Below are 9,582 nucleotides of genomic sequence, written 5' to 3' on the forward strand. Positions count from 1 at the left end.
CTTATCCACTAGAAAATGACTTGGTATGGTAAGTCTTTTGCAATCTCCTGCTTCCTCTTCCTGTGCCTGCTGAAGAACTCGGGGATTGGTCCCATCCAGGTTCCTACATCTGGGTTTTGTTGCCTGCATATGTACGGTGCCCACCAGTGTGTCTGTCCGTCCTCTGTTTTCTGCACATGCAGCCGGACCCAAAAGTTTGAGCGCACTTGGGTTCATCCTCGGAAAGCCCACAGATGGCGGCGTCTTTGATCAAGAGCCGTGTCACGTCCACTTGTCTCTGTTTTGGTGATGTTAGCAGCTGGTGACGACTGAGGCTTCAAGTCAATGACTTTCTGAGGATTGCAAAATAGAGATTTCCTCCCCGTTGGTTAATTGGCCTCACCGTCTGTACATAAAAGGCAAGGGGAAAAAAAGGATTGATTCTATTTTGCATCATCCTCTGAAAATGAACAATTATTTTTCAAATATGTGTTTGAATTAATGGACAAGTATTTTCAATAGATTTCAATCATTCACAATGATTACCTTTCTGAAACCTCAAATCATCCTGGTTTGGCTGGAGAACCTCTTCAGTTTGACTTCTGAGGTGTCCTTTTCCTATGCCCCTACACATGTTCGATACTTTCCTTGCTGTGGGGTGTAACAAAATACTCTAGGCACTTCTTTTGTTTTGTTTTGGTTTGGTTTTTGGTTTTTTGAGACAGGGTCTCACTATGTAGTTGAGTCTGACCTGGAACTCACTATGTAGCCCAGAGTGTGTAGTCTATAACCTCCTGTCTGTATAGAGGAAACACATCTGCACACATGTATATACACATAGGTACAGTCTTGTATGGTATACAGCTCTGATTCCAAGTCATATGTTTTTATTTAACCCCTTCTGAATCATAGCCATATCTTCTTTTTTCCAATAGAAGTCTTGATTCTCAAGAACAGTGTGAATTTTACTTTATCTTGCAACTGTCCCAGAATAGCAGTACTAATACTAATGCCGCTAAAAGTTATCTTTGAGAACATTTAAGACTTTTGTACTTTTTCTACTTTGTACCTTTATTTTTACTAGCTATACTCTATATTACTTGATTATACAACCAATGCCTATGACACACCCTTCATTTCAACACCCAAATTAGTCTTTTTTTGTTTGATGTTGTTTTTGAGACTGGGTTTTACTCTGAGTGCAGGCTGGCCTAAAACTCACTGTGTTGCACATTCCGGCCTTGGACTTCCTGCGATCCTCCTGCCTCAGCCTTCCCCGTGCTGGGATTATAGGTTTCTGCTGCCACACTTGGCTTCCTATAGTTTTAATTTAGAAACACATGCATTTTTAGTTCTCACTACCTCTTGTCTGAAGCTTCTTCTCCAGTGGAATATTCTGGGAAGGTTTACAGGCATACTGTTCCCTGAGTTCTTACATACTGGTGAGTTTGTCTATTGATAAGAGTTGTCAAGTAAAACACAAAAAATAAATACTTGAATGTCACTTTTACTGGATATAAAATCCGTAGCTCACCCTTTCCTTTCTCGAGTATCTTAAATGTGCCATTCTGTTTGCTTCCGTGGTACATCACGGCTTTTGAAATTCTGACAGCAAAATAATTTAATTTCCCTCTGCTGTTTTTGCTTAGATGAGTAAAAATAATTTTTTTCTTTCTCTTTAAAGCACAGAAGTTTCACTGGAATCGCCTAAGTATTGGTAGTTCTGCTGACATTTTCTCAAATGCATAGTATGTTCTTTTCATGTGTAGTTTCAATTTTTTTTTTAATTTCAGGAAAATTGTCTTGAATTGCATGTGCTCTGTTCCCTTTCGTTTTTCCCTGCAGAGAGGTCCTTGAGCCAGAATGTTGGATGTCATTTGGCTTTCTTCAGTATTTGTCAGTTTCTCTTGACATTTTTGAAAATTTTCTTACTTTAGAAAAGTAAGAAAAATCTTTAGAAAAATCTTGCAATGTTCTGCTTTTTAATGTCTTCTCTATTGCATGTGTAGTCTTCATTTATGAAGATCCGTCTTTATTTCTTTTATTGTTAATGCTTTCCCGAATTCTAGCCGCTCATGTAAACCTCTTTTGCTAATTTGATTGGAGCTGTTCCTTCACATCTTCTGTCATTCTGTCTCTTTTAACGGGTTTTTAAACACAAGGTTATGATTCTGAGTGTTCCACAGGGACCTCTGGGGTGACTTCACTGTCTGAACACATGCTATCTGTTCTGCACATTTTTCTCCTTAAAATAATCTTGTGTAGGATTTGAACTACACAATTTGACCTTTATTGCTTATTTTTACATAAAATGTATTTTTCCTGAAGTTTGAAGGGGAAAAAAAAAACCATGGCCTATAGTAGCTTTACTAACTTCACGGAGCTCCTGTTTATGATGTTGGTCAGAAGAATTTAAACAACCTGGCGGCTTCCTGACATTTCCTGGCCTCCTTTCCTCCCACCACTTATAATGGGCTTTTCCCTTCTCTCCTGCTCGTTTTCACTATTACTCTTCAAAACAGAACACTATCCCAAGGCGACTTCTGGCTGCTCAGTTTTAAAAGTTTATAGGAGATAAAGTAGTCCAGCTTCTTTTGTTTTTTTGTTTGTTTGTTGTTGTTGTTGAGGCGGGGTCCTGTTCTGTAGTCCAAACTGGCCTTGAACTCCTGCTGGCCTCAGACTCCTGAGTGCTGGGGTTGCAGGTGTGCACCACCACACCCGGCCCTCTCTTCACTTTTCTTCCCACAAATTCTTTCCACTCACTGCCTGCTCCTGGAGCTCGAAGGCCTCTTGCGATCCCACCTGCGCTCTCCGGCCGGCCGGTGAATGCCCGTGGACTGCTGGGACCCTTCTCTCACCGGACTCATCGGAAGCCTCACCTCCCTCTGCCTCTCCTGCACGGGTCCTGGCACAGTGTGGGTCTTCATGGATTCGGGAGCCTACGGGGATCTTCTGTCATCCACTCTTCGTGCACTTGTGGACTTTTGCCTTAGCCATCTAGTTGCTGTCTGTTTTGATTTGGGGAATGTAGAGACCTTTTAGAAACTGCTGCAGCTGCCATCTTCCCGGTTCACTTTATTTTATCATAATTTTTACAGCAATCCTATGTATGTAGGAGAAAAGAAGCAGTAATATTTCCACTGTGGGAAAAAGATAAGCCTGGTACGTGGTATTGGATGGCGTTGGGAGATCAGGTGGTATAAACAAGCGCAGCTGCACAATTGTTCCATTATTTGAAGCTTCCCTTCCAACTAGTAAACAGTCCTTACCCCAAGCCCCAGGGCCCTCCCTCAAATGTCCCTTCCAAAGCCTGTGTCTTCATCTATAGACGGAACTGACCACAAGCAACCCCTGCCCAGCGTCCTCATTGGGCTTCCGTATGGAGAAAAGCAGATCTGACCAAAAAGGAGGCTGCGGAATACAGTCCCTGGCTAAGCAACACCACAGGGTTTTTTTTGTTGTTTTGTTTTGTTTTGTTTTTGGTACCAGGGATGGAATTCGGGTCCTTGCGCTTGCAAGGCAGGCCACCGAACCGCTGAGCTAAATCCCCGGCCACCCACAGTTTTTCTTACGAATTTTTTTTTCCACCTTGGACTACAATGCGCCGAGAAGAGATGAGTTTTATTTGTGTAGCAACTGGAGGCACAAACCTCAGCGTGGCGGCGGTCAAACAGGAGTCACAACTTACTGTCAGAACCCCAAGCCTCCTGCCTCACAAGCGCGAGGACCCGAGTTCAATCCCTGGAAAAACAAAACAACAACAAAAAATCCCAAGCACTGGGGGAAAAAATGATAAAAGAACCTCCAAAATACCATAAAGAAAATAAATTACATTGACACCCCTCTTCCCCCAAGGTCAATACATCCCAATTGATTACAGTTTTAGGCAACTGTGTACTTTTAAGCATCTCCTGGATGCCAAGTACAGTTCTTATGGTTACCGAATTCCCTCTTACCATCATGGAAATTATCGTGCAGAAATCCTTGATACCGAGCTCAGCTCTACCTCTGTGAAAAGTGCAGGAACTGTGGTTCTCAGCAGAAGTAATGCTCCCATCGGAACCAGACATACTGTTGGGACTAGGACATTACTGTTTACGTCTTCGCCTGGGACTTCGGAGACTGAACAAAGCCCTAACAGCTTGATGAGTTCAGGAATCTACGGAGCGTCTGGGAACCCCCTACCCGGGAACCTGTTTCTGAAGCCGGAGAATCGGGTGCTGTAAACCTTTGTCTGATAAAATGAGCCCATTATTTTGACAACTGCTACTATCAGCTTCTAGTAATAAAGTGAAGAGGAGGTGTCAAAAATCTTGACGTGAGGGCAGGGGAAAACAGAGGGGTTTTTTGTTGTTGTTGTTTGTCTTGTTTTCAATTACACATCCTCTCTACATAAGAGCGTTTCATACAGTGGCGGCTAGGACTGCAGGCTCTAGAATTAGCCTACTGAGATCCAAATCCTGCCTCTAATACTAGTTCTGAGACTCTGGATAAAATATGTAGCAACTGCAGGCCTCTCAGTTTTTGCATCAGTAAAATGACATTCACGGTATCCATAGCTGCTCTGAAGATGGAATGATTTAAACGTGCAAAGGACTCAGAAAAAGGCTTCCCTCCTTTCGTCCCTCGCAGGTCTTGTGCTGCTGCTGGCCCTTGCCCACCTGTCCGCCGTCCTCGAAGAGACCCCGAGTCTCGAGCCACAGTGGGCCAAGGCGACAAGGAGACCTGCGGGCCGACCGCTCTGACCCAGTCTGGAAGCCTCTCGCGAACCCTGGCCGGCTGACCCGGCCTCCATGACAAGGTTTCCTCCCACCGAGCTCTGCTCTGTCCCTGGATGTTTGGAAGGTCTTCTTCGCCTTGGGCCGGGATCTGCTACCCCGCTTCCTCTGACAGCTGCTCTGTCTGTCGCCATCAGGGCCAACTCGGGAATCGCGTCACTTTACACCAACGGTACACAAAGGAAACACACGGGCCCTAGGGACGGGCTGCATGGGCTGAGCTTCGGCTTCTCCACTTGCTGGTTGTGTGATCTTGGACCCCTGAACTTCCATCTATGCCCCCCATTCTTCCTGCGCCAAGCGGGAGTCCTAAGGCCACGGTCTAAAGGGCTGGTGGGAACGCATGGCTCAGACTCAGTCAGTGCTGCCTGAGGCTGATGTCACTAGCATCCCGGGCACATGCTTCTTCAGGCCAATGATCCATATTTCCTTTGCTTGACCTGCAAACAGTTCCCGGAACCCCCTGCGCCTCTCCTTTGCTCATCCGCCCCTCAGGGGCCAGAATCCCTCTCTCGGGAGAGGCTCAGCCTCAAGCGCAGGCCTCTGGTGGCTCCGCCCACAAAGACCCGGGATGCTGACCCCACCCCCAACCCAACTTGTCCCGGGTTGGCTCCTTGTTCTTTCGCTGGTTCGTCCAGGACTGATTTTAAGAAATCTGTGGAGCGGGCGCAATGGCGCACACCTGTAATCCCAGCACTCGGGAGGCTGAGGCAGGAGGATCGCTGTGAGTTGGAGACCAGCCTGGGCTACAGAGTGAGTCAGGTCAGTCTCAAGTACATAGTGAGACCCTGTCTCAAAAAAAAAAAAAAAAAAAAGAATCTGTGGAGAACTGCACGTATCACACTCTGGATCTGGACTCACCTTGAACTTGGGGTGGACTGAAAGAAGGCTGAGCAGATAGTGATTACTTGAGGGTCACCCGCAACCACACAACCCACTGAGGTGGGACGCGGGCTGCTTTAGACCAAGCATGAGACTCAACTTGCAAACACAGGCAGCTGGCTGAATCTGGGCCATGAGTCACAGTTTTCCTACTTCTGAAATAAAACACCTCTTATTATGAGGTTGGTGGTGTTTGTTGTTTTGCTTGGTTTGTTGTTGTTGTTTTTGGTTTATTTATTTATTTTTCCAGTATCAGGGATTAAACTCAGGACCTTGTGTTTGGAAGAAGGCACAGCACTACTGAGCTACATCCCTGGCCCTCTGTGTTTTGTTTTTGAGACAGGGTCTTGCCATGTAATTCAGGGTCTGGTCTTGAACTCACTATTTAGCCCAGGCTGGCCTCAAACTCACAGTGATCCTCCTGCCTCAGCCTCCCAAATGCTGGGATGATAGCCATGCCTAGCTGCTTGTTTGTTTTTTAAACATTTATCTTGGTCAACTTTATTGTGCTGCACTTTGCCTGCTCCTCTGCCCTGCCAGGATCTTTTGGAGCCCAGGTTCTGCCACTGTCCAGAGGAATCTCCATCTCTCTGAACTTTGTGCCATCTGCCAGTGATAAATGGCCCCTGAGTATATCCATCCAAGTGACCGATTGAAACTTAAAGCTGGATCGCTTCTCGGCCTTTTGGCTAAGATCAAGTGAAACCTAAAGCTGGAAAATCTGAGGACAGAGCCTCGAGGTGTGCAGCCAGCAGCCGCTCCTCCTGTTGCTTCTGCTGTTTTCTTTAGGATTCAGCCCGTGTCACTTGCAGGAAGCCATCCTACAAGTCCCCTCCTGGCCTGTGCCACTCTGCTGGTCTGAGTGGGTGCCCTTTGCACGTGGTCACAGTACCTTCCACGCTCTCCACCCTGGTACCACCACCCTCTGGGTCAGTATCTCCTCCCTGGGGCCACAAAGCAGGAGCTCAGGAGGTGTCTGCCTGCGGATGAATGAAGGTGTGGCTTTCGTGTGAACGTGTGTGTGCGTGTGTGTGTGTGCGTGTGTGTGTGTGTGTTCACAAAGCAGGAGCTCAGGAGGTGTCTGCCTGCGGATGAATGAAGGTGTGGCTTTCGTGTGAACGTGTGTGTGCGTGTGTGTGTGTGTGCGTGTGTGTGTGTGTGTGCGTGCGTGCGTGCGTGCGTGCATGTGTGTGTGTGTCCTCCTACGCATTTCTTCCTTGTTCTTTTCTCGGAGCACCAACAAGGCGACGGGAATTCAATAATCTGGTTGGAGATAAGGGGTCAGGGAGAGAGCGGCCCAGTGTGCCATCCCCTCCCAGATGACCCGTGAAGATCTATTTGGAAGACTGTCTAATGTCCTTACTGCAGAGGGCTGAGGATTACAGCCATTTCGGGTGCTGAGGGAGGGAGACTTCAAAGGGAAATTTATTCACTCACCCCAAATTATACTGCACTGGGTTCTCCCGATTCATCCTTTCTATAAGCAGAGCCTGAATACAGATTCCTTGAAGAACACACATCGGTGTTTGAAGATTCCAGATGTTAATAAACACCGTCTGTGCCCCACAGAGTGTTTCAGCCTTGGCCCCCGACTTCCAAACAAAGCCACTCATATCTTGCTTTTAAAACCAATCTCGCACTGCTCAATTACCAGAAAAATTGCCTTCTCAAAATTGAGTCCTCTATTAAAAAGAAACTGTACATGAAGAGAACGCTGCTGTTGCACTGTGGCCCTTGTTAATAAATTATGGAAATTTACCGACCATTTCCCTGACACTGGAGAAGAGAGAGGCACCTGACTCCTCTTTGGGTAGAAATTCGATAGAAAGTTTCCTGTGTTGCTAACTTTGAAGCATGGCGCTTAAGATCTGGGATTGTTTTCCACATAAAACTCAGCTACTTAAATAAAAAATCCACTCTAAGTCAGCAGAAGGACTGCAGACTGATGAGCTCAGCTAGCAAACGTGTACAACGTTGTCTGCTTTCTTCCTCCTCCCTCCCTCCTTTCCTTCTCTTCTTTCTATTGTGAAACATAAGCATGGTTGTTTTCTTTTTAACAAAGCACAGACTCCCCGATTTCCTCATAGTTTTCTCCACTCTGTTCCCTATTGTCTGGTCCCATGTCAAATAGCTTTGCATACTTAAATTACTTTCCTGGCCCTGGAAGGCATTTGAGCCTTAGACCCTTGCACTTAGGACATGGAACAATTTGTCAAAGAAGGGTTGATTGTAATAGTTGTTACTTTAGAGCACTTACAATGGACAGGAACTGTGCTATATTGTCTAGCCCATAACTTCATGAAGCTAAGAAAAACAAACCACAGGACTGGGCACTCTGGGCATCTGGGCTGTGCCCATCCAGGGCAGTGCATGACAACACGTGCCTTTCTGAAGCAGTCACTTCTGATCCTCTTCTTTAAAAAATAAAAATAAAAAACTTACAGAAGCTTGAGCTCAGCCACAAACCATGACTGGATCTGAAATATAAAACCCAGAAAAGGGTCGGGGGTTTGGCTCAGTGGTTCTGCTGCCTGCCTTGTAAGCACAAGGCTCCGAGTTCGATCCCCAGCACCAAAAAACAAAACAAAAAAATAAAACCCAGAAAGGACACAAAATAGACAAGCTTCAGAACAAAACTCTAAAAACTGACCCAGAGAAAGGAAATCCTAAACAACCTGAGAATGAGCCAGGGATGGTGGCCTATGCTTGTCATATATAGCTTGTGGGAAGCTGAGGCAGGAGGATCTTAAGTTCAAGCCCCACTTGAGCAACTCAGCAAGACTCTGTCTCAAAACAAAAAATGCAAAAAAGGTTGGGGAGGTAGCTCTGTGTGAAGGCCCAAGGTTCAATCCCCAGAGCCGCACAGTGCAGTGGAGTCCACTAAGATTGAATTTTCCCCAGGCTGTCGTTGTACTCACTGCTTTCATAGGCCCAGCTGTGCAGCCTCTGTTTGGCCTGTTCAGAGCGTTTTCACCACACTCCATCCTTAGTAGACGACCTCATTCTGAGGACAGTGCTCTTGGTGCGCAACCTGAGAGCCAGAGCCTGAAAGGAAAGGCAGCAGGAAATCAACCACAGCTTTAAAACACCAGGAGCCAATCCCAGATCCTCCTGGGGTGGGAGCCCCTCTCCTTCCTGCTGCTGGTCCTGTTGCCTGCAGGTGCGAGGCCTCCCCAAGTCCCAGGGTGATCACAGCCTGCACTGTGCTCTGGCCAGAAACACACACAAAGACCCTGCCTGAACTCAGAATGGAAGCCAGCTCTTAGCTTCAGAATCCTACCTGCCCAGAATGTCAAGTTTCTCTGGCAGTCATTTTCAGGCATAAATGTTGCTTTAGAACAGAACACCAGGAGTTCTGTCAAACTCAGGCAGCTCGTATCCTCCAGGGTCTTGGTCCTACCATGCCGTGGACTGAACTGTGTGTCTGGCCCCTCCACCAGCTCATGTGGCCGTGCAGGAGGCAGGACTGTAGGAAGATTAAAGTTAAATGGGTCCACCAGGAAGCAGCCTTCATCTAATCAAACTAGGGCCCACATAAGGAGGGGAAGAGCTACCAGAGCTCTCCCCATACTTCACCTACCTAGGAAAGGCCCCATGGGCATTCAGCAAGAGGGCAGCCAAGCCAGAGAAGAGGCCTTATCAGAGCCTGACTGTGCTGCCACAGACCCAGCCTAAGACTTCAAGAAATGCATGTCTGTGAATTAGCCTCTAGTACACAGGAAAACTTCTGGACCATGTCTTATTGATGTCCCAGCACTCAGGAGGCCGAGGCAAGATGATCATCACAAGTTCGAGGCCAGCTTGAGCTACAGGTCATGAATTCAAGGCCAGCCTGAACCGCATAGTGAGACCTTGTCTCAAAAAAACACATGTCACATTGATGAAAACCAAGCTTGTTCATGGAGGGCAGCTGGAGACTCTCCCTGGGTATGAGGTAAGTGGC

The 9,582-nt window shown here is 46.8% G+C and overlaps 1 long non-coding RNA gene across 1 annotated transcript; it reads right to left on the reverse strand.

Moving 5' to 3' along the window:
• Positions 1-357: 357 nt before the first annotated feature.
• LOC104865605 lies at positions 358-9,101 on the reverse strand. The gene is made up of 3 exons (XR_781223.3): positions 8,920-9,101; positions 8,558-8,684; positions 358-385 (listed from the first exon to the last, which is right to left on the reverse strand). It is a non-coding gene; the product is annotated as an uncharacterized LOC104865605 (long non-coding RNA).
• Between the last annotated feature and the right edge of the window lie 481 nt (positions 9,102-9,582).

Source organism: Fukomys damarensis, unplaced genomic scaffold, assembly GCF_012274545.1.
Source record: "Fukomys damarensis isolate Sample0158 unplaced genomic scaffold, DMR_v1.0_HiC HiC_scaffold_15, whole genome shotgun sequence".
NCBI lineage: Eukaryota > Metazoa > Chordata > Mammalia > Rodentia > Bathyergidae > Fukomys > Fukomys damarensis.